A 26,291-nucleotide genomic window follows, 5' to 3' on the forward strand; every position below is an offset into this window, starting at 1 on the left:
TAGAAAAAAAAAACAACAACAACTATGCCTGAAACATAATTCTATTAATCCAATAAGCAGAATTCTCATTTTCTTCACATGGCATTTATAATACTGATCTCTATATAATTTCTAAAAACTTAAAAAAATTGAATATATATAAATTAGATAAAATTATATAAAAGTGAACTCGTTTTACTTTTTTTTAAAGAAGTAATTGCCCAAATGTGAATGATTCCCATTTCAGGGTGTCATGAGACACTTGAAAAGTTTTATATACTATTCAGTAGGCCAATCAATAGTATTGTCTGAAATGTAATGAGAGAAAGAGAGCAGTGTCCATGTAACAAAGCAATTAAAAAGTAGTCTTGTGTAAAATGAATACCTCTTTTAAGGTACAAACATATAAAAAATTATAAATACCTAGAGTATGGGTAATAAGCAAGAATAAGTTTTCTGAGTCATATTGATAGCCATTTACTCATAATAATACCAAAAACTTGCCCAAAGAAGTAGCATTTACAAGGAAAAAGTTGATACTGAAATCCTGAGATTATCTCAAAATGCCCCCAGATAATTCTGTAAACTTACATGCAGAAGCATAGTGTTCTTGTAATTTCCCTGAAAGTCAGAAAAGAAATGTGTTTTCCTACATAGTACACATACCAGTGCCTGCTTCTCAATTACATTTTTTTCCCATTGGGTGTATGCTTGTCTTCCCTTATAAATTATTTATAAAATTTATTTTTGCAAATAATAAATGCATACATGTTTGTTTGTTTGTTTATTTATTTATTCATTTATTATTTATTTTTGTTACAGATGTTTCTATTTTTCCCCCATTGACACCCTCCACCTCCTCCCTCCCCACCCTGTCCCCAGCTTTGTTGTCCATGTCCATGGGTTATGCGTACATGCATATAAGTTCTGTGGTTTTTCTCCCCCCGACTCCTCCTTCTGGGAATTGTCACTCTGTACCTTACTTCCAGGTCTCTGGGACTACCCTGTTCTTCAGACTGATATGTTCATTATATTCCACAAATAAGTGAGATCACATGATATTTCTCTTTCTCCGCTTGGCTTGTTTCACTTAGGATAATACTTTCCAGGTCCCTCTATGTCGTCTCAAATGATAAGAGATCTTAACAACTGCATAGTACTCTATTCGTCTACTAATGGACATTTGGACTCTTTCCAGATCTTAGCTATTGTAAATAGTGCTGCTATGAACATGGGGGTACATATATTCTTTCTGATTGGTGTTTCAGGCTTCTTAGGGTATATTCCTAGAAGTAGGATCACTGGGTCAAATGGCAATTCAATTTTTAATTTTTTGAGGTAACAACATAATGTTTTTCATAGTGGCTGTACCAGTCTGCATTCCCACCAGCAGTGTACTAGGGTCCCCTTTTCTCCTCACCCTTGCCAGCACTTGTTGTTTGATGATTTCTTGATGGTGGCCATTCTGACAGGTGTGAAGTGATACCTCATTGTTGTTTTAATGTGCATCTCTCTGATGATTAATGATGTTGAGCATTTCTTCATATGTCTCTTGGCCATTTGTATGTCCTGTTTGGAGAGGTGTCTATTTAGTTCCTCTGCCCATTTTTTTAATTGGGTTCTTTGTCTTCCTTTTTTTGAGTTGTATGAGCACTCTATATATATTGGAAATTAACCCCTTATCTGATATATAATTGGCAGTTATGATCTCCCATACAGTGGGTTGCATTTCTTTTTTGATGATTGTATCTTTTGCTGTGCAGAAGCTTTTGAGTTTGATGTATCCCCATGTGTTCATTTTCTCCTTTGTTCCTATTGCCTTAGGTGATGTATCAGTGAAAATTCTGCTGCATGTGATGTCTGAAATTTTGTTGCCTACATTTTCTTCTAGGATTTTTATGGATTCATGAGTCACATTTAAGTCTTTAATCTATTTTGAGTTTATATTTGTGTATGGTGTAAGTTGATGGTCTAGTTTCATTTTTTTGCATGTAGCTGTCCACTTTTCCCAACACTAATTATTAAAGAGGCTATCTTTATTCCACTGTATGCTCTTGCACCCTTTGTCAAATATTAATTGAGCATATTGCCTTGGGTCCATTTCTGGTTTCTCTGTTCTGTTCCACTGGAATGTATGCCTGTTCTTTTGCCAGTGCCAGGCTGTTTTGATTACAGTGGCTTTGTAGTATAGCCTGAAATCCGGTATTGTGATCCCTCCAACTTTTTTCTTTTTTCAAGATTGTTGTGGCTATTGGAAGTCTTTTTGGTTCCTTATGAACTTTTGAAGTATTTTTGTTCTAGTTCTGTGAAGTATGCCATTGGTATTTTGATGGGGATTGCATTGAATCTATAGATTGCTTTGGGTAATATGAACATTTCACTTTTTTATATCTTTCTCTATTTTATTTTTCAATGGCCAGTAGTTTTCTGTGAATAGATCCTTTATTTCTTTGGTTAATTTTATTCCTAGGTATCTTAATATTTTTGCTGTGATGGTAAATGGGATTTTTTTTGTTTGTTTCTCTTTCCGTGAGTTCATCATTGGTGTATAGGAATGCCATCGAATTCTTGACAGTAATTTTGTATCCTGCTACTTTGCCAAATTCATTCATTAAGTGTAGTAAATTTTTGATGGCGTCTTTGGGGTTTTCTATGTATACTATCATGTCATCTGTGAATAATGACAGTTTTACTTCCTACTTTCCAATTTGGATCACTTTATTTTTTTCTTCCTGTCTGATTGCTGTGGCTGAGACTTCCAGTACTATGTTAAATAAGAGTGGCAAAAGTGGGCATCCTTGTCTTGTTCCTGTTCTTAAAGTAAATACTTTTAGTTTTTGCCCATTGAGTATGATGTTGGCTGTAGGTCTTTCATATATGGCCTTTATTGTGTTGATATATGATCCCTGTATTCCCACATTGCTGAGCGTTTTTATCAGAAATGGGTGCTGGATTTTGTCAAATGCTTTTTCAGCATCTATTGATATGATCATATGATTTTTATGTTTCATTTTGTTTATGTGGTATATCACATTTATTGATTTGCAAATATTGTACCAGCCTTGCATCCCTGAGATGAATTCCACTTGGTCATGGTGAATAATTGTTTTGATGTTTTGCTGGATTCGATTTGCTAGTATTTTGCTCAGGATTTTGGCATCTATGTTCATCAGAGATATTGGTCTGTAGTTTTCTTTCTTAGTAGTATCTTTTTCTGGTTTGGGAATTAGAATTATACTGGCCTCATAAAACGAGTTTGGATATCTTCCTTCTTGAATTTTTTGAAATAGTTTGAGGAGAATGGGTATTAGTTCTTCTTCTAATGTTCGGTAAAATTCCCCCATGAAGCCGTCCAGGCCTGGGCTTTTGTTTACTGGAAGAGTCTTGATTACATCTTCAATTTCTTCTGTTGTTATTGGTCTGTTCAAGTTTTCTATCTGTTCCCGGTCCAGTTTTGGGAGACTAGGTGTTTCTAGAAATTTGTCCATTTCACTTAGATTGTCGAATTTGTTGCCATATAATTGTTCATAATATTTGTTAACAATCCTTTTTATTTCTGTGGTGTCATTATTTCTCCTCTTTCATTTCTGATTTTGTGTATTTGGGTTCTCTCTCTTAGTTTCTTGGTGAGTCTAGCTAAGGGTCCATCAATCTTGTTTATCTTTTCAAAGAACCAGCTCTTTGTTTCTTTGATTTTTTGAATTGTTTTTTTGGTCTCCATGTCATTTATTTCTACTATGATCTTTACTATTTCCTTCCGTCTACTTGCTCCGGGGTTTTCTTTTTGTTTGCTGTCTAGTTCTTTAAGTTGTGAGGTTAGGTAGTCTATTAAAATTTTTTCTTGTTTCTTGAGGTAGGCCGTAGTGCTATGAAATTCCCTTTCAGAACTGCTATCGCTGCATTCCATAGATTTTGTGTTGTTGTGTGTTCATTTTCATTGGTTTCCAGGAAGTTTTAAATTTCCTCCTTGATCTCCATGGTAACCCATTCATTGTTCAATAACATGCTATTTAGCCTCCATGTTTTCAAATGTCTTTGCATGTTCTTGTTCCAATTGATTTATGGTTTCATGCCATTGTGATCTGAAAAGATGTTTGATATGATTTAAATCTTCTTGAACTTTTAGAGACTTTAGTTTGTGCCCTAACATGTGGTCTATCTTTGAGAATGTCCCATGTGCACTTGAGAAGAATGTGAATTCTACAGTTTTGGAGTGTAATTCTCTGTAGATATCTATTAAATCCATTTGACTTAGCACTTCATTTAGAGTTTGTGTTTCCTTGTTAATTTTTTTTTTTATCCTCACCTGAGGACATTTTTCCATTTTTTTTTCTTCAGATAGAGGGGGAGGGAGAGAGAGGAAGAGAAAGTGAGAGAGAAACATCGACGTGAAAGGGACACATCAAGTGGCTGCCACCCGCATGACCAACCAGACCCGGGAACAAACTGTAACTGAGGTACGAGCCCTTAGGGGGAACCAAACCCAGGTCTCTGTGGACAACATGCCGACACTCTAACCACTGAGCAAAATCGGCCAGGGCTCCTTGTTAATTTTTTGTCTAGATGATCTATCCAGCGATGTCAGTGGGGGGTTGAAGTCCCCTGCTATGATAGTATTGCTGTTGATTTCTCCTTTGAAGTCCTCCAAAAGATTTTTAAATATATTTTGGTGTCCCTATATTGGGTGCATATATGGTTACCAAGGTTATATCATCCTGTTGGATAGATTCTTTCAATATTATGCAGTGGTTTTCTTTGTCTCTAGTTATGGCCTTCATTTTGAAATCTAATTTATCACATATGAGTATTGCTACCACAGCTTTTTTTTTCCTTTCCAATTGCTTGGAAGATTTTTTTCTATTCCTTTACTTTCAACCTATGTGAGTCTTTTGTCTTGAGGTGGGTCTCTTGTAAACAACGTATATGTGAGTCATGCTTTCTTATCCAGTCAGCTACTCTGTGTTTTTTATTGGAGCAATCAAACCATTTACATTTAAGGTGATTATTGATATGTACTTATTTATTGCCATTTTTGTTTAGTGTGGTTTTATTTTTCTTCCTAATTCTTCTACTTATTACAGTAGTCCTTTTTATATTTCTTGCAGTTCTGGTTTGGTGCTAATATATTCCTTTAGCCATTTTTTTTTTTCTTTGGGAAGCTCTTTATTTGACCTTCTATTTTGATTGATAGCCTTGCTGGATACTGTACTCTTCGATTCAGATCCTTCTTTTTTATGACCATGATTACTTCATGCCATTTCTTTCTGGCCTGTAGTGTGTCTGTTAAGAAGTCAGCTGAGAGCCTTATGGAGTTTCCTTTGTAGGTAACCTATTGGTTATCTCTTGCTGCCTTTAGGTTTCTCTCTTTGCCTTTAATTTTTGGCATTTTAAGTACTATGTGTCTTGGTATGGGCCTATTTGAATTCTTTCTTGGGGCTCTCTGTGCTTCTTGAACTTGAATGCCTTCTTCCTTCACCAAGTTAGGGAAGTTTTCTCTCACTATTTCTTCAAATATATTCCCTAATCCTTGTTCATTTTCTTCTTCTTCAGGGACTCCTATGATGCAAATGTTATTATGTTTAGTTGTCCCACAGTTCTCTTAAGCTGTCTTTCTGTTTTTTCATTGATTTTTTTCTTTTCATTTTGTGATTGGTTGATTTTTTTCTACCCTGTCATCTAATTCACTGATCTAGTCCTCAGCTTCCTCTAGTCAGCTGGTTTGTCCTTCCAATATGTTCTTTATTTCTGCTATGTCATTGTTTATTTCTTCTTGATGGTTTTTCATTTCCAATTGGTTGATTTTCAATGTTTCTATATCTTTACTCATTGTGTTGATGTCCTTACTCATGCTGTTGTACTTCCCCAAGATCAGGGCTCTGAATGCTACCTCTGATCACTAGCTTAACTGCATTTCATTTATCTCATCTTCAGTAGAGTTCTCTTGTTCTTTCATTTGGGATTTGTTTTTTTGTTTCACTATTTGGCTATCTCAGTGGGTATGGAGCCTGCCAAATTTTCCCTGTGGGTGTCGGTGTTCTGCTGTTTGTGGCTCCCTCTCTTGGGTTTGGATGAGCGTGGGAGGGCCCATGTTAAACACCACTGTCAAGTGTTAATTTCCTGGGTAGATTTGACCACTGTCAAGTGTTAATTTCCTGGGTAGATTTGCAAGCCCAAGAAAGGTTCAGTTATCTTCTAGCTTTTTCCTGGAGGCTATTAGTCTCAGGGCCTTGGAATGTAGCCCTCTAATATTTTGAGTAAGAGGATTTTCAGAGGGTGGGGCAGATGCTGGTTGTTAATAAGTATCAATTTGCATTTCTTTGGCTCGCTTGGAAGGGCTGAACCTCCAAAGGAAGGGCTGTTGGTTTTCCCCACAACTCTGGGAAGGAGCGAGCTGACACCATCATTGTGACTGCTACTCAGCAAAAACTCTGAGCGCCCTCCATATCTCAGGTGTCCTGAGAGAGTTCCAGTCCGGTCTTCCTTCCCTTTTCCAAGTCCCAAGGTGAGTGGCTGTAGCCAATTCAGTGCTCTGTTCTGGCCCTCTGTGCTGTGGAGCGGGCTTGGGATTTTAACCCTGAGGGTGCCGCTCACAACTAAGACTGCTGCTGTCCGTGGGCTCCCAGCCCCCCACCCTCTCATGTCTCTGCGGTCCTACCAATGTCCCTGGTTATATGGTCCTTTCCCGCTGCTTTTCTGTTGCTTTTTTCCAATGATTTGTCTTTATTTCAGTTGTAATTTCTATTTGGTCCTGGAAGATTGTCTGTGTAGCTTCCATTCACTCCGCTGACATTTTTTCTCCCCTCAGTTACATTATTTTTATGCAAAGGTAATTTATATGCCTTCACATTATAAATATGTGCAGGTTAAATTTTTTTCCATTTAATTTAAGCTATTCACATTGGTTTATAAAGCATGTATAAATGTTCCCAAAGAAAATGGTTATTACATTTAGTTTCCACATTTCTTTTGCTCCAAGCTGGACACATTCATTAATATGAATGCTACCCATTATTGCTTATGGGAAATATTGTTAAGTGTTAAAATTATTAAGTGTTAAATTCTGTTACAGTTAAAAGAAATGATTTGGGCCTACTGCTGTATTTTATCTTTACATTAAAATGGAACTTCCTTATGACCCAGTGATTCCATTTCTGGGAATATATCCAAAGAAACCTGAACACTAATCCCAAAGAATACCTTTACATTACAATGTGAATGATGTTGCTTCAGCAAATGTCATTTTTTTTGCCTTTGAAATGAGATCTGCTTTTCAGCTCAAGTTCAAGATGCTTGGAGTGGCAGCATTTAAAAAATCAAAAGATTCCATTTCAGCACAATTCAAAGCAGAGGATGGAAAGAGGAAGTACAGACCTCTTAAAATCTGTTTAGTCTTTGTGTTATTTTATTATAATGATAGACTTTGCCCCCTTTAAGGGACTGAGACTGAATATTAAAAATTGTAAAGCCAACTCACTAGGCAAACCCAAGGGAAACTGGCATTTAGCTAAACACAACAAATGAAAAAGTTTCATCTAAGGGCACCAGTAGTCATTTAGTTACAAGCAATTAACAATAGTCCTTGGAAAACTCCAGTATGGGCTAAGGGAAAACACATTGATTATTGCTGCAATGGTAGTCTGCTTTTAGAATAAATTGCTTCAATTTGAAACTAGATTTGCTACAAGCATTTTGAGCAATGACTACAATTTTTTTCTTATCAAGACAGTTGGACCAAGCAACCCTTTAAAATAAACAGCTAATTAAAATAAAGTGCATGCCAACTCTTAGTATATTGGATTACATTGCAAATAGTAAATACATTTGGTTTACACTAATCTTGCTGCAATTACCTACTATAGTTTGGGATTCTATTTTTTTTTTGTTATTGGCCTGTATCTGGGGTTATTTTGTGTAAACTTACTCTGCTAGGTATCTTTGAAGAGGTAAAGATGTTAACAAAGTTAAATCAAAGTTTATATGTATTTTTGAACTCTTCACTTGGAGTTTTTATTTTGTATCTCTCTCTGCTTATATATACAATCTTGTTTAAGGTATGACTGATGATTTTAGGTGACTTATTCTTATATAGTTTATCATAAAGTTGGCTCATTCGTTATATAAATCCTTTGGAATGCTCTGTTCTGATTTATGTGAGGTAAAATGCAAGTTTGTGGAGAAAATCCCAGTTTATTCATTAGCTTCACCAAATACATGTCCTCTTCTTTTGTTGTGTTATAAAGAGCTAAACTTTATAAGGATTTATCCATTCACATAAATTCATATGCATATTTATTTCTCTGGAGCAGTATAACTTATTTGTTTCTAGCAGGAGGATAATTATGCTCAGCCTACAAGATAGTGAACTCAGTTCTACAATACATCAATGCAATGTAGAAGCAGTTATAATGTTTTTTGGTAACACATTAAGAAGCTGAATTGCTAGTCACATAATAGCAAAAAAATGTTTCAGGAAGGTAAAAACTAGTATGTAAAAATAGCATTTTGCTCTTGCAAAAGTGCTTTTTGGAATAAGGCAGTGTATATATAATAATAATAAATAATAATACAATTGAAAATGGTCTCTGAATGTAGCACTTGATTGATGAACCAAACCAAAACATTTGGGAAAATTTTTACCTTCAAAGTAGTATATTTTGCCATTTTAGAAAGAAGTTTTCAGCCAAAGTATCAAATTGACTTTAGTTTACTGCCAATTAAGAATGTAAATGTGGTTACTGGATAGAACCCATTAGTAGGGTCTAGTTAGACTAAGCTCCCACAAGTTCTTGGAGCTGAATTGTTACATGTTAATATACAATTAAAAATTAGAAATAGCCCTGGCCAGTTTGGCTCAAAGGTAGAGCGCTGGCCCGTGGACCAATGAATCTTTCTGGTCGAGGGCACATACCTCGGTTGCATTTGTATCCCCAGCCCTGGTTCGGGTTGTGCAGGAGGCAACCAGTCATGTGTCCCTCTCACATCAATGTTTCTCTGTCTCTTCCTCTCTCTCTCTCTCTCCCCCTCCACCCCACTCTATCTGAAGAAAAATTGAGAAATATCCTCTGGTGAGGATTAAAAAAATGAAAAATAAAATGAAATACTAGAGGGAAAAATGTTTGCTAGAATGTTTACAGTTTGCTAGAGTCTACCCTTAGAATGTGTTTTTCCTCTTCCTAACCAGATAGGAAGGATGTTTTGTTTTGTTTTTCCTATGAAGTAGGAAATATTCATAAATGGTATGTATTAAAAAACAAGTTGACAAGTTAAAATAAATAATTACAGTAATTTAATAAAATATGAATCCATGTGTTTATATTAATTATAAATTAATAAAGAGGAAAGCTCTCCCTTAGAGCAGAATGTCAATTGGTAAATATAAACAGAATTATAGAGTTAGAAATCATCATTTTTTTGCCTTCCTAATAATAATTGATTCAGGCAAGAATTATCAAAAGAAGCTAAAATTATTGGGTGAAAAATTGATGAGGCAGGATGTTCACACTCTCTTACAGTACCTTCCCGCTGACTATTTATTAATAATTAAGGGGAAATTGAACACTATCTTAAGGAAGTAACCAAAATCAACATCATCGGTAATGGGACAAATTGGCATCATGTACCTCCTAATGTGATGCATTGAGAAAGTACAACATCATTTATGTAGTATTCCAGCCAGGAAAAAGGTAAATATCAAAAAAAGGAGGAAGTATCAGGCAAACTCAAACTGAGAGATATTCTACAAAAAATAAAATGTGGGTTCTGCTCTGCAAAAATATCAGTGCCATGAAACACAAAGAAAGGCTGAAGAACCATCCCAGATTAAAAGAGACTAAAAAGACATGACAACTAAATGCAATGCATGATCCTGGATGGGCAATATGGTATAAGTGATATTATTGGGACAATCTTTGAAATGTGAAAATAGACTATATACTAGAAAAGAGCCCTTTACATTTTTAATTTTCCTGAATTTGATAAATATACTCTGGGTTTGTAAGAAAATATCCTTGTTTTTAGGAGATTCACACTGAAGAATTTAGTTACAATGTCTGTGATTTACTCTCATATGGATCAGCAATAATATGTGTTGTGTGTTACTATACTAAGCGTAACTCTATCTTTTTATTTACCTATTTAGATGAAGAGAGATAAGGCACATGTGGCAAAATGTTAATAATTAGTGGGTCTATGCCCTGGGCGGTTTGGCTCAGCCGTAGCCCATCAGCCCGTGGACCGAGTCACGGGTTTGATTCCGGCCAAGGGCATGTATCTCGATTGTAGTTTGTCCCAGGCCTTGGTCGAGGTCTTGCAGGAGGCAACAAGTCAATGTGTCCCTCTCATGTCGATGTTTCTTTCTCTCTCTCTCCCTTTCTCTCCCTCTCTCTCTCTGTCTCTCACACTCTATCTGAAGATAAATAGAAAAATATCCTCGGGTGAGGATTAAAAAAAAAAAAATAGTGTGTCTAGTTGGAGAGGATAGGTGAAAAACTATTGCACTATTTTTTGCAGGTTTTCTGTAATATCTGCAGGTGTTTTGTTTTTTTTTTTTGCAAAATAAAAAGTTAAAAACTAAAACAGGTGGAATGGTAAAATCACATTATTGCAAGTGTTATTGTAATTAGAGTGTATTTTGAGTTGATAACTTTTGGATTAAACTTTTATTACTTACAGCTATTCTTTTTTTTTTTTTTTCTTTACTTATTTTAGAGAGAAGAAGGGAGAGGGAGAGACAGAAACATTGATGAGAGAGAATATTAACTGGCCACCTTCTGCATGCCCCACATTGGAAATTGGGCCCATACCCTGGGCATGTGTCCTACCCAGGAATCGAACCCATGACCTCTTAGGTACATGGGTCAACTCTAAACCACCGAGCCACACCAGCTGAGCTATTATTTACAGCTATTCTATGTCATCTGTAAAAAGTCTTCGGTTTGATCTTCCATAAACATGTCCTAACCTTGGAATTTTTTTCTACTTTTCTTTCTCTATTTTTTCCTATATCATTTTATCACTACATACTATAACACATAATTTTCTTAGTAAAAGTTTATTATTGTTTATTGTCTGTCTAATCCCACTGGAATTTAAATTTTATCAGGGCAATTTTTTGGTCTATTTTGTTCATATTTTTTATTCATTTAAGTTCCTTGAAAACTATCTGACACATAGGTGCTCAGTGAATATGTATTGACTAAATGAATGACTGGATGATTAAAAACAAAGTCAATTTTCTAATGAAAAGTTAGATTTTTGTACATTCCCACTCTAAAATTCCAAGAGTATCTCTGTGACCCACTTTTTATAGCCAACCAGAAGGTTCGAGTAACTGATAAGGAGTAATTATTAATATACAATCCATTAATTTGGTAACATAAATTCATTCTATAAAAAATGGTCAACTTCATAGCATTGATTTAGAAATATTCTTTCATTAATAAATACAATGACAATAAGTCTTATATAGACTATAGAACTAGGAAAGTTTGCATTCAACTGGCATTTAAATATAGACTCATGATTTCATAAAAATCCTAGAAGAAAATGCAGGCAACAAAATTTCAGACATCATACGCAGCAGAATTTTCACTGATACATCACCTAAGGCAACAGAAACAAAGGAGAAAATGAACACGTGGGACTACATCAAACTAAAAAGCTTCTGCACACCAAAAGAAACAACCATCAAAATGAAAAGGTAACCCACTATATGGGAGAGCATAATTGCCAATGAGACATCAGATAAGGGGTGAATGTCCAAAATATATAGAGTATTCACACAACTCAACAAAAGGAAGATAAAGAACCCAATTAAAAAATGGGGAGGGGACCTAAAGAGACACCTCTCCAAACAGGACATACAAATGGCCAAGAAACATATAAAGAAATGCTCAACATCATTAATCTTCAGAGAGATGCACGTTAAAACAACAATGAGGTATCACTTCACACCTGTCAGAATGGCCGCCATCAACAAATCATCAAACAACAAGTGCTGGTGAGGGTGTGGAGAAAAGGGGATCCTAGTACACTGCTGGTGGGAATGCAGACTGGTGCAGTCACTATGGAAAACAATATGGTGTTACCTCAAAAATTAAAAATTGTATTGCCATTTGACCCAGTGATCCCACTTCTAGGAATATATCCTAAGAATCCTGAAACACCAATCAGAAAGAATATATGTACCCCCATGTTCATAGCAGCACTATTTACAATAGCTAAGATCTGGACACAGCCCAAGTGTCCATCAGTAGATGAATGGATAAAAAAGCTGTGGTACATATACACAATGGAGTAGTATGCAGTGGTAAGAAAGAAAGATCTCTTATCCTTTGAGATGACATGGAGGGACCTGGAAAATATTATCTTAAGCGAAACAAGCCAAGCAGAGAAAGACAAATATCACATGATCTCACTTATGTCTGGGATATAATAAACTAAACAAACCAATGAACAAAATAGACCAAGAGACATAGAAGTAGGGTACAGACTGACATTCCACAGAAGGAGAGGGGTAAGGGATAAACCACAGAACTTATATGCATGTACGCATAACCGATGGACATGGACAACAAAGCTGGGGATGGCGTGGGAGGGGATAGGGAGGAGGGAGTCAAAGGGGGGAAAAGGAGAAACATCTGTAACAAAAATAAATTGATAAAAAATAAATTAATTAAAAAAAATCATCTATTACTTTATATCTTTGATACTGCTATTCATTTTTTCTTTTCAATCACTTATTTACTCATTCATTTCCTTTTTGTTTAGTAAATGCCTTAAATGTGCCAGGTGTAGTGCTTTGAATTCTAGTTATAAAATTACAAATGAAATATGCTTCTTGCCTTAAAGGAGACCATGTCTAGTTGCAGAGTCAGGCAGGCAAACGATTTTTTAAAACAATATAATAAAAGTTACTATTTATTGTACACTTAAGTGTCACTCTGCTAGGCCTTTAATATGGGTGTAATAAATGTTTTACTGTAAGTATCATAACCATAGGTGAGCAACTTTTGGAGTATTTGTGCGTGTGTGTGTTTGTGTTGGGGGATTTTAGAGATAGGGATCAGACATTGTATGGCACAGTGCAGCACAGTGCCTGAAATGGTTTTTGCCAAGTAGTTTGGTATGGAGTACAGGGAAAGCAAATGTGTGTTACAATGTGTGATGGTAGGCAAATTCATTCATTGATTTCTCAGCTAGAATATGTTGTTTATCTTTTACTTTCTTTTCAAAGCAACTGGCATGCATCTTGCCAATAAATATCTGTTTAAAAGATTTATGCTATAAATTAAGCCAGGTTCCCAAATCAGGTCAGAAAAATAGGACAACAATTCTCTCTAATGGAAAAATGACATATTTTATAAATGTACAATTTGGTATTACTAACATAGAGCTTTATTGCTGAAAACATTTCCCCTTTAGATTATAAAAGCAGTGGATGTACACAGACATTATGTATTTACACATACAAACATACAAAGTATTCATGTGAAGCCTCCTTCATCTTAGATCTTATAAAATTGAGTATGATGGGGAGAAAGCAAAGAAGATGCTGCTATAATAAAGAGCAAAATGTGCCTCCTGTGACCAGCTTAGAAGACAGAGCTATTGTATATCAAGGCGTCAAACTTCACCAATGCCTAAAAGAAAATCTCTCAAAAGAAAAAGCATTTGCTTTCCCTCTACTAGGAATTTCCTTCTGAACATGTCATACAAATAGATAGGCACAGATGGAATGTTACAAAACATCTCTTGAGAGAAAACTGTCAGAGTGAAGGTGGCATTGCCCTTTTACTCCTTTAAGGGTTGCAGTGTTTTTCCTGAAAGCAATCCTCCACCAGAGGATATATTGTCACAGAACAATTTGGTCTTCCACTGAGAATGCTTTGGATTGGCCAGCAAATCCCGAACATCTGGACTGCTTTGATATCCAATAGAATAAGCCATGTTGTCTACAGAAACATGGAACCCTTTTTTAAAAAAGTATGTTTTATAGTATAGTCAATTATTGAAAATGGATTTATAAAATATTTTACACATGTAAGAACAGATTGCATTGCAATATACAAAATGGGATGCTTTGATACACTTCAGAATTTCGTTATTATTATAATTTTCTTCCGCTAGGGTTTTAACACATTTTCTAATTATTGAAAGCAGTAGAATAAAATATGTTTGGCAAAAGCTGTTTCTCTCATGAGACAACTTTCATTCAATATCTTACTGATTCTACAGAGCTAGAGACTATTAAGGCAAAAACAGTAATCAAACCTTATGCTGGTTCATTTCCTTCAATGAATGTAACAGAAAATCCCATTTCTTATCTCTCTTGAATCTTTTTGATAACTCTGTTTTCTGAAAACATAAAATTGCTGAGGAACATAGTGGTAAGTTTGCCTTCCTTTCTCATTTTATAAAGAGATACTAGTAAAAAATATATTAACACTTGTTTGAGTTTTTTTTCTTCCCTTCTATTAATACTCTATGAAGAAATAGGCATATTTTGAAAACTACCAATAGTAGAACCTACCATTTCTTGATTCTTCCTAAGGGAACAGCAAATGAATCCTTAAACTATGACAAAGTTAAGAATAAAGTGGGTGATGTATATTTTAGTGCCCTGTGTAATTGGAATATGTACACGATGGTCTGTCCTCAATAATAAATAATTGTCAAATAACTGATTTTCTTCTCTTTTACCAAAATGGCAATAACAGAGGCCAGCTTCACAAAGAATAAGGCATTATCTTATCATCGCACTCTGTGTATTGATTTTTGGTACATGAAAATTAGCAGTGGCTTGAGAAAAGAATGTAGAAGTAAAGGTGTTCCCTAAAATGCAAGATTTTATAATCTAGACAGACATAAAGTGGGAGCAAGACTGTATAGTCAAGCAAATAGATTTTAATATAAAATGTGCAAATAAGTTGATTTTATTGCAAACAGAGTAAAAATAGGTTTCCTGAAAGCATTTAAATTTTTTTCAGTAGCTTTACAACAATAGAGCTATTTTTTCTCACCTTTTTTCCCTGACTCCATAAAACAGGTTTATTTTAAACAATTTGAAAATCATATAAGAATATGAAGACTAAATTAAAGGTCACGTGGAGTCACACTGCCTTGAGATATAACCATTATCATTACTTCAGTTTAAATGTTTTTATGCATCTCTCAAATACATTACATTTTCAAGTAACCTTAACAGAGGCAAGTGATGTATAGCTTTAAATTCTCATGCTCTAAAATAGCTTATATTTTGCCTTTTATTCTGGACTGCTTAGAAAAAGTTGTCCGAGGTGTTTTATAATTTGTGCTTCTGCTAAGACTTATGGTAAACTTCTTAGCCAAATTAATTTTTCATTCACATATCTATTTATCCAACTATCATTTATAGATGTCTGGTTCAGCAAGACAAGTTCATCAGGAATTATTTAAAATCACTATGGCGCTTTTTCTCTAAATAATCATTTCAGCAACAATTTACAAGTATTCACTGAAAAAGTAGGTTAAAACATAATCCTGTTTTAGAGAAAATATGACTTTCAAATTTCATTTAGTTTAATTGCATTATTTTATAGATGAGGAAACTAAATTTGTATGTGAGTAGTCAACACTTGAAATTACATTTTAATAATACAAATTTTTATGTGACTACTGAGTTGCCAGTGACAGCAGTGTACTTAAGACAGCTAATATGGACTTTTATTGTGATATCTTTAATATATTCCTTTAAGCTATTTGCAATACTGAGATACTTAAATAATATAGACAAACTTATTTTTTGGGGAAAATTAAAAGTGCACTCAAGCAGTTTTGATTTATTACCTTGAAACTGTGGGATAGCATAAATGAGTTTTCAAGTCATACTCATTTTACATTACATCCTAGAATTAGAATTCCAAACTGATTTAAGTCAGGCAATTTATGTGTAGCATTCTTTTAAGCTTTGATAATGGACTCTTCCATTTTTGTTTCTATGAATTTGACAATCATTATCAATCAGTACTTTGAACTGCACTAGCATATTTAAATTTTATTTTCTTTATTGCTTTTAGAGAGAGAGGAAGGGAGAAGGAGCAAGATAGAAACACTGATGAGAGATAATATTGATCGACCGCCCCCCCCAAGCCCCCCACCAGGGATTTGTCCCACAAACTGGGCATGTGCCTTGACCCCAGGAATCAAACTGGCGAGCTCTTGGTGCATATGTCGATGCTCAACCACTGAGCCACACTGGCCAGGCTGCACTGGCATATTTTAAGGAATTGTAATTTCTATTGTGCAGCTATAATAATTTCTCATCTAAAGATCTGAGTCAACTTTACAAACACTTTAAACTGTAATACAATCCCTGAAAAGAGCAACTACTTTATTTCACTTTCAAGATTTGTGAAATTAAGTACAATGACACAAAACTCTTGAAAATCTGTAAAATCTGAAAAAACAAGCCAATATATACTATTAATCACCCAGGGTTTATTATGTTCTTACAAGATTCCTGCACTGGGGCTTAAGGGCAATTGGTTTACAAATGATAAAAATGAGGAACAATGACATGAAGAGACTTGCTTAGGTCACACATAAGTGAAGAATAAAAAAATATAACACTGTCAAATAACTGTTTTTCTTCAAAGTTCACAATTTCTTTTCAGTCAATCCTCATTCATATCAAATTTGAATTCATGGTAATGATTCTTGGGTGGTTTTTAAAATGACCTTTTGTGCTTTCTTAAATATACCACTGGATATTTTGTGAAGCAAAAATAAAATCTACTTTAATAGCTTTTAAATATCCACCTTTAACTTAGAGAAGTCAACCTGAAGATAAACTGCCCTTCATAGAACACATGCTAAAAATAATATAATTGCCTTAAAAATAGAGACAAATAGCTAACATTTCTTACTGATGGCAAATGTAATTCTCAACAATAAAATCTGATACAAGTTACCATGGTAATGTATTGGAAATCAACACATTTTCTCCTATTATGTGACCTGAGAGAGTAGTTAGCAGTTTTTATGTGTCATGTCTAATTTCTCACTTACTGGCCTGATTGTCAAAGTTCGATATACAGAAACTGCTTATTAGAAGTTATATCTTGCATTTTATGACCCAGTTGTGCCATTTCTCAACTGACTGCAGGAATTTACAGCGATAAAAATGCACAGCCATCTTCCTCTCCCCAACAATGTTGCTTTGATGCTCCGGGATGGTGGTAGACATCCCTCAGGCAGCAGTGACTCAACTACTAAGGACACCTTACCTAGTGCTTTGCCCATAGCTGGCACTCAAAACATGTTTGGTGGACTTCCGGTCAAGATGGCGGCGTAGGTAAACGTGGTATTGTGTCCTCCCACAACCACATCAGTTACAACTAAACTACAAAACAACCATCATTCAAAACCGCCTGAAATCAAGCTGAATGGAAGGCCTACAACTATGGAATTAAAGCAGCAGCCACATCCAGACTGGTAGTAAAGGCAGAGGCGCAAGGGGCGGAGGCGCAACAGGCTAGTCCCACATCCACCTGTGGCGGATAAAAATCAGGAGGACACCTCAGCTGGGAAGGTCCTCCCTGAGGACTGAGGGGTCCCCGTCCCACACCAGGTGCCCCGCTCAGGGTTCCAGTGCTAAGAAGAGAAGTTGCCATAACTTCTGGCTGGAAAAACCAGCGGGAACTGAGGCTCAGGGAAGCTGACATGGCTGGAGCCCCAGGCAGCTCCTTAAAGGGCCTGCGCACGGACTTATCAGACTCTCTCCCTTTAAGCTTGGAGGGGAGGCAGCTCGAGGGGCACCAGAGACATAGAGGGAAGAACTGAGCTGTTTGGCACTGGAGAGAGGGCTGGAGAGGGGGCTCTCTCCGGGACAAATGTGCTGTCAGAGGCCTTTGTTCCTTTGGTGAGCCCGTCCCGGGGGCGGCAGACAGAAGCCATATCTGGGACTCCAGCAACCTGTCTCACACTGGTAGCCCCACCCTGGTGATTCCCTGAGGCCCCGCCCCACCCAACTTTCAGGCCCACCCAAGCTGTTGCCACTTGCTTAACCATATGATTGGCCTGTCTTGGATCCTGCTTCAGGTTTTTCTAAATTCTTTCAAACAAGCAGCATCGGGTCTCAGCAAGCCCCATAACTCTCAGTAAGTAATACACAGAAACAAACACAGGGAGGCAGCCAAAATGAGGAGACAAAGAAACAGGTCCCAAATGAAAGAACAGAACAAAACCCCAGGAGGAGAACTAAGCGAAATGGAGATAAGCAACCTAACAGATGCTGAGTTCAAAATACTGTTTATAAGGATGCTCAATGAACTTAGTGAGAACCTCAGTGAACTTAGTGAGGGCCTCAAGAGTATAAAAAAGGACCAGTCAGAAATGATGGATGCACAGTCAGAAATGAAGGAGGCATTAACTGAAATAAAGAATAATTTACACAGATTCAATAGTAGAGCAGGTAAATCCAAGAAGCAAACGATTGATTTGGAATATAAGGAAGCAAAAAACACCCAATCAGAACAGCAAAAAGAAAAAAGAGTCCAAAAAAATGAGGATAGTGTAAGGAGCCTCTGGGACAACTTCAAGCATGCCAACATTCACATCTTGGGGGTGCCAGAAGGAGAAGAGTGAGAACAAGAAATTGAAAACCTGTTTGAAATAATAATGGCAGAAAACTTCCCTAACTTGGTGAAGGAAACAGACATACAAGTCCAGGAACCACAGAGAGTCCCAAACAAGATGAACCCCAAGAGATCCACACCAAGACACATCATCATCAAAATGCAAAAGGTTCAAGACAAAGAGAGATTCTTAAAAGCAGCAAGAGAAAGGCAGCTAGTTACCTACAAGGGAGTTCCCATAAGGCTGTCAGCTGATTTCTCAAAAGAAACTTTGCAGGCCAGAAGGGAGTGGCAAGAAATTTTCAGAGTGATGAAAAGCAAGAATCTACAACCAAGATTACTCTATCCTGCAAAGCTGTCATTTAGAATCGATGGCCATATAGAGTTTCCCAGACAAGAAAAAGTTAAAGGAGTTCATCACCACCAAACCGTTATTGTATGAAATGATGAAGGGTCTTTTTGAAGAAAGAGATAAAATATATGAGCAAACAAAATGGCAATGAATACATATCTATCAACAATGGAATCTACAGACAAAATGAACAGGCAGAACAGAAACACTCTCATAGATACAGAGAACATTTTGTTGGTTGCTCAATGGGAGGGGGGTTGGGGGAATGGGTGTAAAAGGTGAAGGGATTAAGAAGTACAAATTGCCCTGGCTGGTTTGGCTCAGCGGTTGGAGCGTCCGCCTGCGGTCTGGAGAGACCCAGGTTCGTTCCCGCTAAGGGCATGTACCTCGGTTGCAGTTTGTCCCTGGCCCTGGTTGGTCGTGCGGGTGGCAGCCACTCGATGTGTCCCTTCACGTCGATGTTTCTCTCACTCTCTCTTCCTCTCTCTCCCTCCCACTCTATCTGTACAAAAAATGGAAAAATGTCCTCAGGTGAGGATAAAAAAAAGAAGTACAAATTTATTGCTAGACTGACAAACCTCAAAGGGAAAGGGGTTGGGGGGTGGGAAGAAATAAACCAAGGAACCAATGCATAACCAATGGACACAGACAATAGTGTGGGAAAAGGCGGGAGGAGGGCAGGAGTGTGGAGGAGGGGGTCAATGGGGGAAAAATGAGGAACATCTGTAATACATTCAACAATAAAGATCAAATAAATAAATAAATAAATAAATAAATAAATAAATAAATAAATAACATGTTTGGTGAATGGGAATGATTTGTTGTTTTTTCATACAACATTATATGGATCATTACTAAGCAGCCTGCAGTGAAGTGAGATTTTGAGCAGATTATGAAACATCATCAGTCAACAGGTTGTTTTGACCTAGAAAGAATGAGAATATTAAGGTGGTTCTGAGAAGGAAGAATAAGTGGTGTATTTGGCCTTGAATATGCTAGCCTGTTTGTGATTTCTGATCACATATGTAGAAATGTGCTACATGTGTGCTAGATGATATCAGTGGGTTTCTTGCAAATACCTTAAACTGAATTATTATCTTTTAAACTGCCTGTCATCTTCCCACACAAAGAACTGAGTTCCAGTGGATTCCCTCAATCCTTACCTTAGGTTTACTTGTGTTTTAGAACTTCTGTTATTACACGCTAGATAGATGAGGGGGTGGAGGATGTGTGAAAAGGGGAAAGGGAATATAGTCAATAAGTTTACATGGTGACAGATGATTACTAGAATTAGTGGGGAGATCACATTGTAAGGGATAAAAGATGTCAGATCACTGTATTGTACATCGGAAACTAACATAACCAATATAAGATTGTATGCCAATTATACTTAAAAAAATAAAATAAAATAAATTGAATTTTGAACATGTAGAAACTGCTTATAAAGGTGGTATTATTGTGTTATTTTTTCTTTGTTGTCATATCATTGATAAATATGTGGCGGTTCATTGCTCATACTATCCCTGCCCTTCCTTACTAAACATAATTGAGATTTAGCTGAATACAAGTATTCAAAACAGGAAATTAGCAGTATTTATTGCCCGTCATATATCTTGTTCCTCCTTGGTAATTGCTATTTGCATAGGCTGAAATATATGCACATGTCTATATATATGTTGATGAGACATTCCTAAGTGGATTTCCTTTTTCTAAAAAGAGAGTTGAGTAGGAACTATGTCCAACAATGACAGGTCTCTCTACTTAAGAGGTTAATTATTTAATACTTGAAGAGAGTGCCCTCTTAGACATCTCTCTGAGTAGCAAATGTGTTCTATAAAGTACAATTCCTTTTAATACATTAGGCAAGTAAACTCATTAAGAGTAGAGTGTGAGGGCAATGTTCAAATAGGTCCAAAGGTGTTGACCATGTAAAAAGAATGAAGCAATTAGTTGGAATTAGTCCCAGTGACTGGCTTTACCCCTCCCTCTTTCATTACTCTCTCATGGTAGCAGTGGACTCAAGAAATCTAGTTGCTCTTTACCTATTAAATAATACAAAATTTACTAGAGGATCTATTGTCTGGTCAAAGATGCTGGTATGCCAATTGTGGTCCACAGACCAACACCATAAGCATCAATAAGGAACTTTTTTGAAATTCAAATTTTGAGTCCTAACCCAGACTATTAAACTTGAATCCCTTTTAAAACAAACTCTCTAGGTGATTTGTGTATACTGTAAAGATTACAACAACAAGAAAAAGATTGTGAAGCACTGCTCTTGTGACTTCTAATTGACTCTTCAAGAGTGGAAACATAAGGAACCTATTGTTTATCTTTTCCCATAGCATAAGAAGCACCCATTCTCTTGAACTTCCAAATACATCAGATATAATCTTGGAGGATTTTCAAGATTGAAATATTTATCCTTCTGATATTCATACTACAGGCCAGTGGTTCTCAACTGATGGTAGTTTTATCCCCTGGGGACATTTGGAAATCTTTGAAGACAATATTTGTCACATTTGGGAAAGGTACTATTGGCATCTAATGGGTCCAGGCTGGGAATGCTGCTAAATATTCTACAATGTGTAGGACAGTTCCCCACAATAAAGAATCACTCAACCTGAAAGTCAATAGTGACAAGATTGAGAAATCCTGCTGTAGACAAAGTTTATATTACTCAGAATACATTTAATCATCCCACTCATCAAAGTTGGGGATGTATAATAAGTCATATAACACAGAAGTACAAGTTAAAGATCGTTATCAATAATTTAGCATTTAGTTAGAAAAACAAGTGAAAAATTCAATAAAAGCAAATAAAGGACTTCCAATGGCTATGCCCATGTATAATTAAATACTGAGAGCTTTGGTCCACTTGATTAGTTCACCAGGAATGATAAAAACTGAAGGGCTTATCATTCTTGGCTCCCAATTTTGGATTTGTCTAGGATCATCCCCTTGTTAATTATTAATTGAGAAATAAACTAATCATCAGTGATCAGTGGTCCTTTTTTCCTAACAAAGATGCTGCTTGTATATTCTAGTTCACACTAAAGAAAACTGAATGACCAAAATTGCTAAAATGCAAAACTATGCTACATAATAAATCTCTGTGCTGTAGTTGATTAGAAAACAAAAACAAAAACAAAAAAAAAACTACAATCAACAGAACTTTGAAAAGATATTCCAGTGTTGAGATAAAAATAAGTTGGAGTAAACCTCACTTAAATCATATATTTTATGTCTAAGGAAATAGCTCAAAATTTAGTTTACATGCCTGTAATTTTAAGGGCAACCAAATAACCTTGATGGAATGTCCATATCAAGAAGATCTAAGTATAAAATCACTAGTACCAGAAAATTTGTGCTCTTGGCATTCATAGTAGCCTTCGTTTGTGTTCTTGTTTGTGTTTTTTGTTGGTTTCGTTTGGCATTAGTTAACAAAGACAAAGTTTGGGTCAGCTGTTTAGATGTTTTATACAATTAAAGAGCGAGAAATAAGAAACATGCTACAGGATAGAAGAACATTTGGAATGTAAAATGTCAGATCTCACCCAAGGAGAGAATTTGTTAAACCTGATGACTCTGATTTGCAGCAACATAACTTAAGTTCCGTAATATTTTGGCATTTTATAAGCAGTAAAAGGGATCAGAATATACCATCCCAAAATATGCCTTTTTGGCATAAGGATTATTTTAGGCTCATTATTTTTAAGAAACAGCACATATAGGAGAAGCTCTGAAAACCAAGAAATTACACTTTTGTAAGAGGCATTTACATTTATAAGGAAAACTTCCATTAGTAAGTGTTTCTCCCTCTCTGTAATCAGAAAGAGAAGAACGACTTTAAATTTCTAGAAACTATTATCAATGAAAAAGGCATTCACTTGTGTTTGCACAACAACCTTACCCTCCTTGTTTACTGCAGCTTTTCCTGGTAACCTCCCATAATGCCCACCCCCCACCTCCATCTTATCTGGTCTTTATCTTGACGTTATTTAAGGTAGTCACTGACTAAATACCTTCCCTGGCTTCAGGAATCAACAACATTGAATATTCTCAAGCTAGGTGTTTCTATGATTTAATTCCCTGGTAAATTTTCAGCCAGTTTTTATAGAACTAACATTTTTTTTTTTTTTTTTTTTTAGATAAAAGACTGGCCCAGGTATTTTTTTTTTTGGACTGTTTGACATTTTTTAATGGGGGCACAGAATGTTTTTTTGGCAGCAACAACTTAAGGTAAATAAAAATCAACTTTAAACATATATTTTTAAAAAATTAGTGGCACCATTAACAAAACTAGGGTGAGGAGATAATCTATGGCAGAGGAGCTGATGACGTGTTTTGAGAGTGTGGGACTTATGGTGTTGGCATGTCAAAAGGAAATGTTTTGTGACCAGATTGAATTCAGACCTAGAACTGAGTTTGATACTGGAGCCAGAGATGGGGATTGGAGTTGAAATCAGGAAAAGGACAATTCTATCAAGTTGTGAAAGGAGGAGACATAGAATGAGAAAACTTGGAGGTCAAGGACTAAGTCTTAAGATACAACCATGGGACAGGAGGAGAATGAAGCACAGAAGTAATAAATGATGTAGCAAGAGGCAGAGGGAAACTAGGAGTGTGTCAGGAAAACCAGGGAAAGGGACAGTCAGCTGTGTCAACTACCCAAGGTTTTCAAGGAAGATTTAGAACATGAAAGACCTCCATGCATGTGTGTATTCAAACAGCACTTATTTATTGAGCTTCTACTACATATAGGTCCATGTGCTAGTCATAGGATAAGCTAAATGGTGAGAGAGAAAAAAAGTACATGGCCTCTGCCCTCATGGAGCTTACAGGTAGTAAGGGGAATTACATGGACACAAGTAAAATTACTGTGGCAGTAAGAGCCAGGAGGAGTGGTAAATGTGGTTTGTTTGTTTTTATTTATTTTTTGGTTGTTGTTAATTCTCACCTGAGGATATTTTTCCATTGCTTTTTTAGAAAGAGTAAAGGGGAGGGAGGGAATTATTTATTGCAGTATCCTCTTGGCATTTAGGAAAACTCATTTGATACATATGAATGATGTCTCAAAGAATCCATACCACCCACTGGAGGGCTCTAACATCATTTTTATTACATCAACTATAATGAACAAAAGGGAACAGTGAAGGAAAAAAATGCTTAAGTAACTTTGGCCAAGGTGTGCCCTGGCAAATTTACTAGTCAGAATTGATAATTTGTGGTTTGCAAAATCTGTATTCATCAAATGCTTTAACATATCTCTCTAGGGAGGTTTTAAAAACAACGATTTTGAAGTTCTGTAAGATAAGTTAAGGGATTTATGAATCAATGGCAGTAAAATATGATTAATAGGGGCAGTTTCTAGTTCCTTATCCCAGCTTTAGTCTTGTGAGTAATATAACAACTCATCTGATAATTTACCTAATTGCTAGCAAGACAGCAGTTTGACTCTTTCTGGGACCCTATGATCAAAACCCCAAACTATCAGCTTGCATGTCCTGTGTGTGCCCTGACCTTCTGAACCTTGCAGAGCTGGTGAACTAGCAGTTATGCCATATGTTAACCAAAGACAATTGGGATAGATCATTCCACATTATAAGATTCTCAAGGGCAGGAGATTGCATATGTTGATGCTTTTGTGAATTGATGACTCATTTGCTGTAGCTCCCTTAAAGAGAAGGTACACACTAACTTTAAGAGGGACTTTTGGAATGCATGACCATGAAGGATTCTTTTTAGCTTCTTAATGCTTTCATTTTACTAACAATAAAATGCTGTCGGTATAAATACATCTTTGAAAACCATTGTTGAAGATTTAAGTATTGAAAGGTGCTCTAACATTGGCCACCATTTTCCTCTTCTTGTTTAGTTAATCAGACATAATTGTGAAAGCTTTCTTTTTCCAATTTCCCTGATTCTTCAATCATTTATTTTTTTTAGTACTGGAAGTTTTCTAGCTATGGACAACTTAACCTTAGACCACAAATGCAAAAAAATAGCCTGGGGTGTTTAACCCTTCCTGACTGTGTACCTGTCTATAAGAACAAAGCTTTAATAGTTGTATCCTCCTTAGATACATTTCATTTTCTTTCCTTTCTCCTTATAATAACTACTTAACTGTCACTCTTACCTTGTCCTAAAATGAAATATATGTTGTCTAAATCAAAAAAACTTTTATTTGTGCCCTATATATTCTCTCTATTACTTCCTTCTTGGGGAATAATTCCGACTATTTAATTAGAGCATATTGAAGAGAATGACCAGAATGGTGAAAATATTTCAACCACACAAAGAATGAATACAAAACTAAAGACACTGAATCTAGGGAAGTAAAGATCCAGCAGGATCATGGTCACTGTCACCAAACTTTTAAAGGGCTGTTTTGGGAAAGAGATATTAAAAGTGTAGCATTGGGGTCAAGGGGCAGCCAGATAGTAAAATAGGGATTCTTCTCCAATAGTTTTTTCCAAAGATAAAATTGGCTTCCTTGAGAAGGAATGTGATCCAGTATATGTTGTGGAGTAGTTCAATTACACAACATTTAAGTTGTTTCCAACTCTGAGAAGCTACTTCTGTTCTTTTACATGTATAATATATTTCTACTTGAAATCCCTCCATTGACTGAATACATATGTTGGCTAGAGAAAGAAACAATCATATTGATAGCTACTGCTTACTTTCTCTTACTTACATTCCCCCAAAGTGAACTATTTTAATATTGTAGTCACCTTGACAACAGAGGTGTCTGTTTTAATTCACATTATTCAAAGGGATTCTATTGCTCAATAAAGTGGGGGAAACAGTCTTTAGTGTTCTCTTTCTTTTCCAACCTCAAAGAGACTAGGATTAAACATATACTTTGAATTTAAAATCATTGTAAATTTGCTGAGTAAGAGAACATCAAGTGTAGTTGTTTCAGAAACTAGAAAGTTTTCACTTAGCATAATATAGAAAAATATGTTTTTCTTGTGGTGTATATGAAAAATTTCACCAACTAAAAGTCATGGATCAAATTTTACTATTTCCCTAATTTCAAACAATTCAATATATACCTTACATATTTTAACCCTGTGCATAAGGCATTGGGGCTGTTGTGGGATCAGATTTAGGGTGACAGATATTGTATTCAACCACAACCTATCTTACTTGAATCATTGTTAATAAATTACAGTTGAATAATAATTAATTAATGCACAATTAATAAATTATTAATCATTGGAGGATATCCACATGTATAAGTTATCTAAGGCGGAAATAAGTGCTGCAATAGTAAATCTATCGTGCATAATTTTTACACTAAAGGAATAACCTTCTAATAAGGAACACAATTGGATTGA

General features: G+C 35.9%; 1 protein-coding gene across 1 annotated transcript in view; it reads right to left on the reverse strand.

Annotated features, from left to right (window-relative positions):
* IL1RAPL1 (interleukin 1 receptor accessory protein like 1) overlaps positions 1–26,291 on the reverse strand; it is a 1,471,712-nt gene that overhangs the window by 20,342 nt on the left and 1,425,079 nt on the right. The gene's annotated exons all lie outside the window — the stretch shown is intronic.

Source organism: Molossus molossus, unplaced genomic scaffold (genome assembly GCF_014108415.1).
Source record: "Molossus molossus isolate mMolMol1 unplaced genomic scaffold, mMolMol1.p scaffold_m16_p_2, whole genome shotgun sequence".
NCBI lineage: Eukaryota > Metazoa > Chordata > Mammalia > Chiroptera > Molossidae > Molossus > Molossus molossus.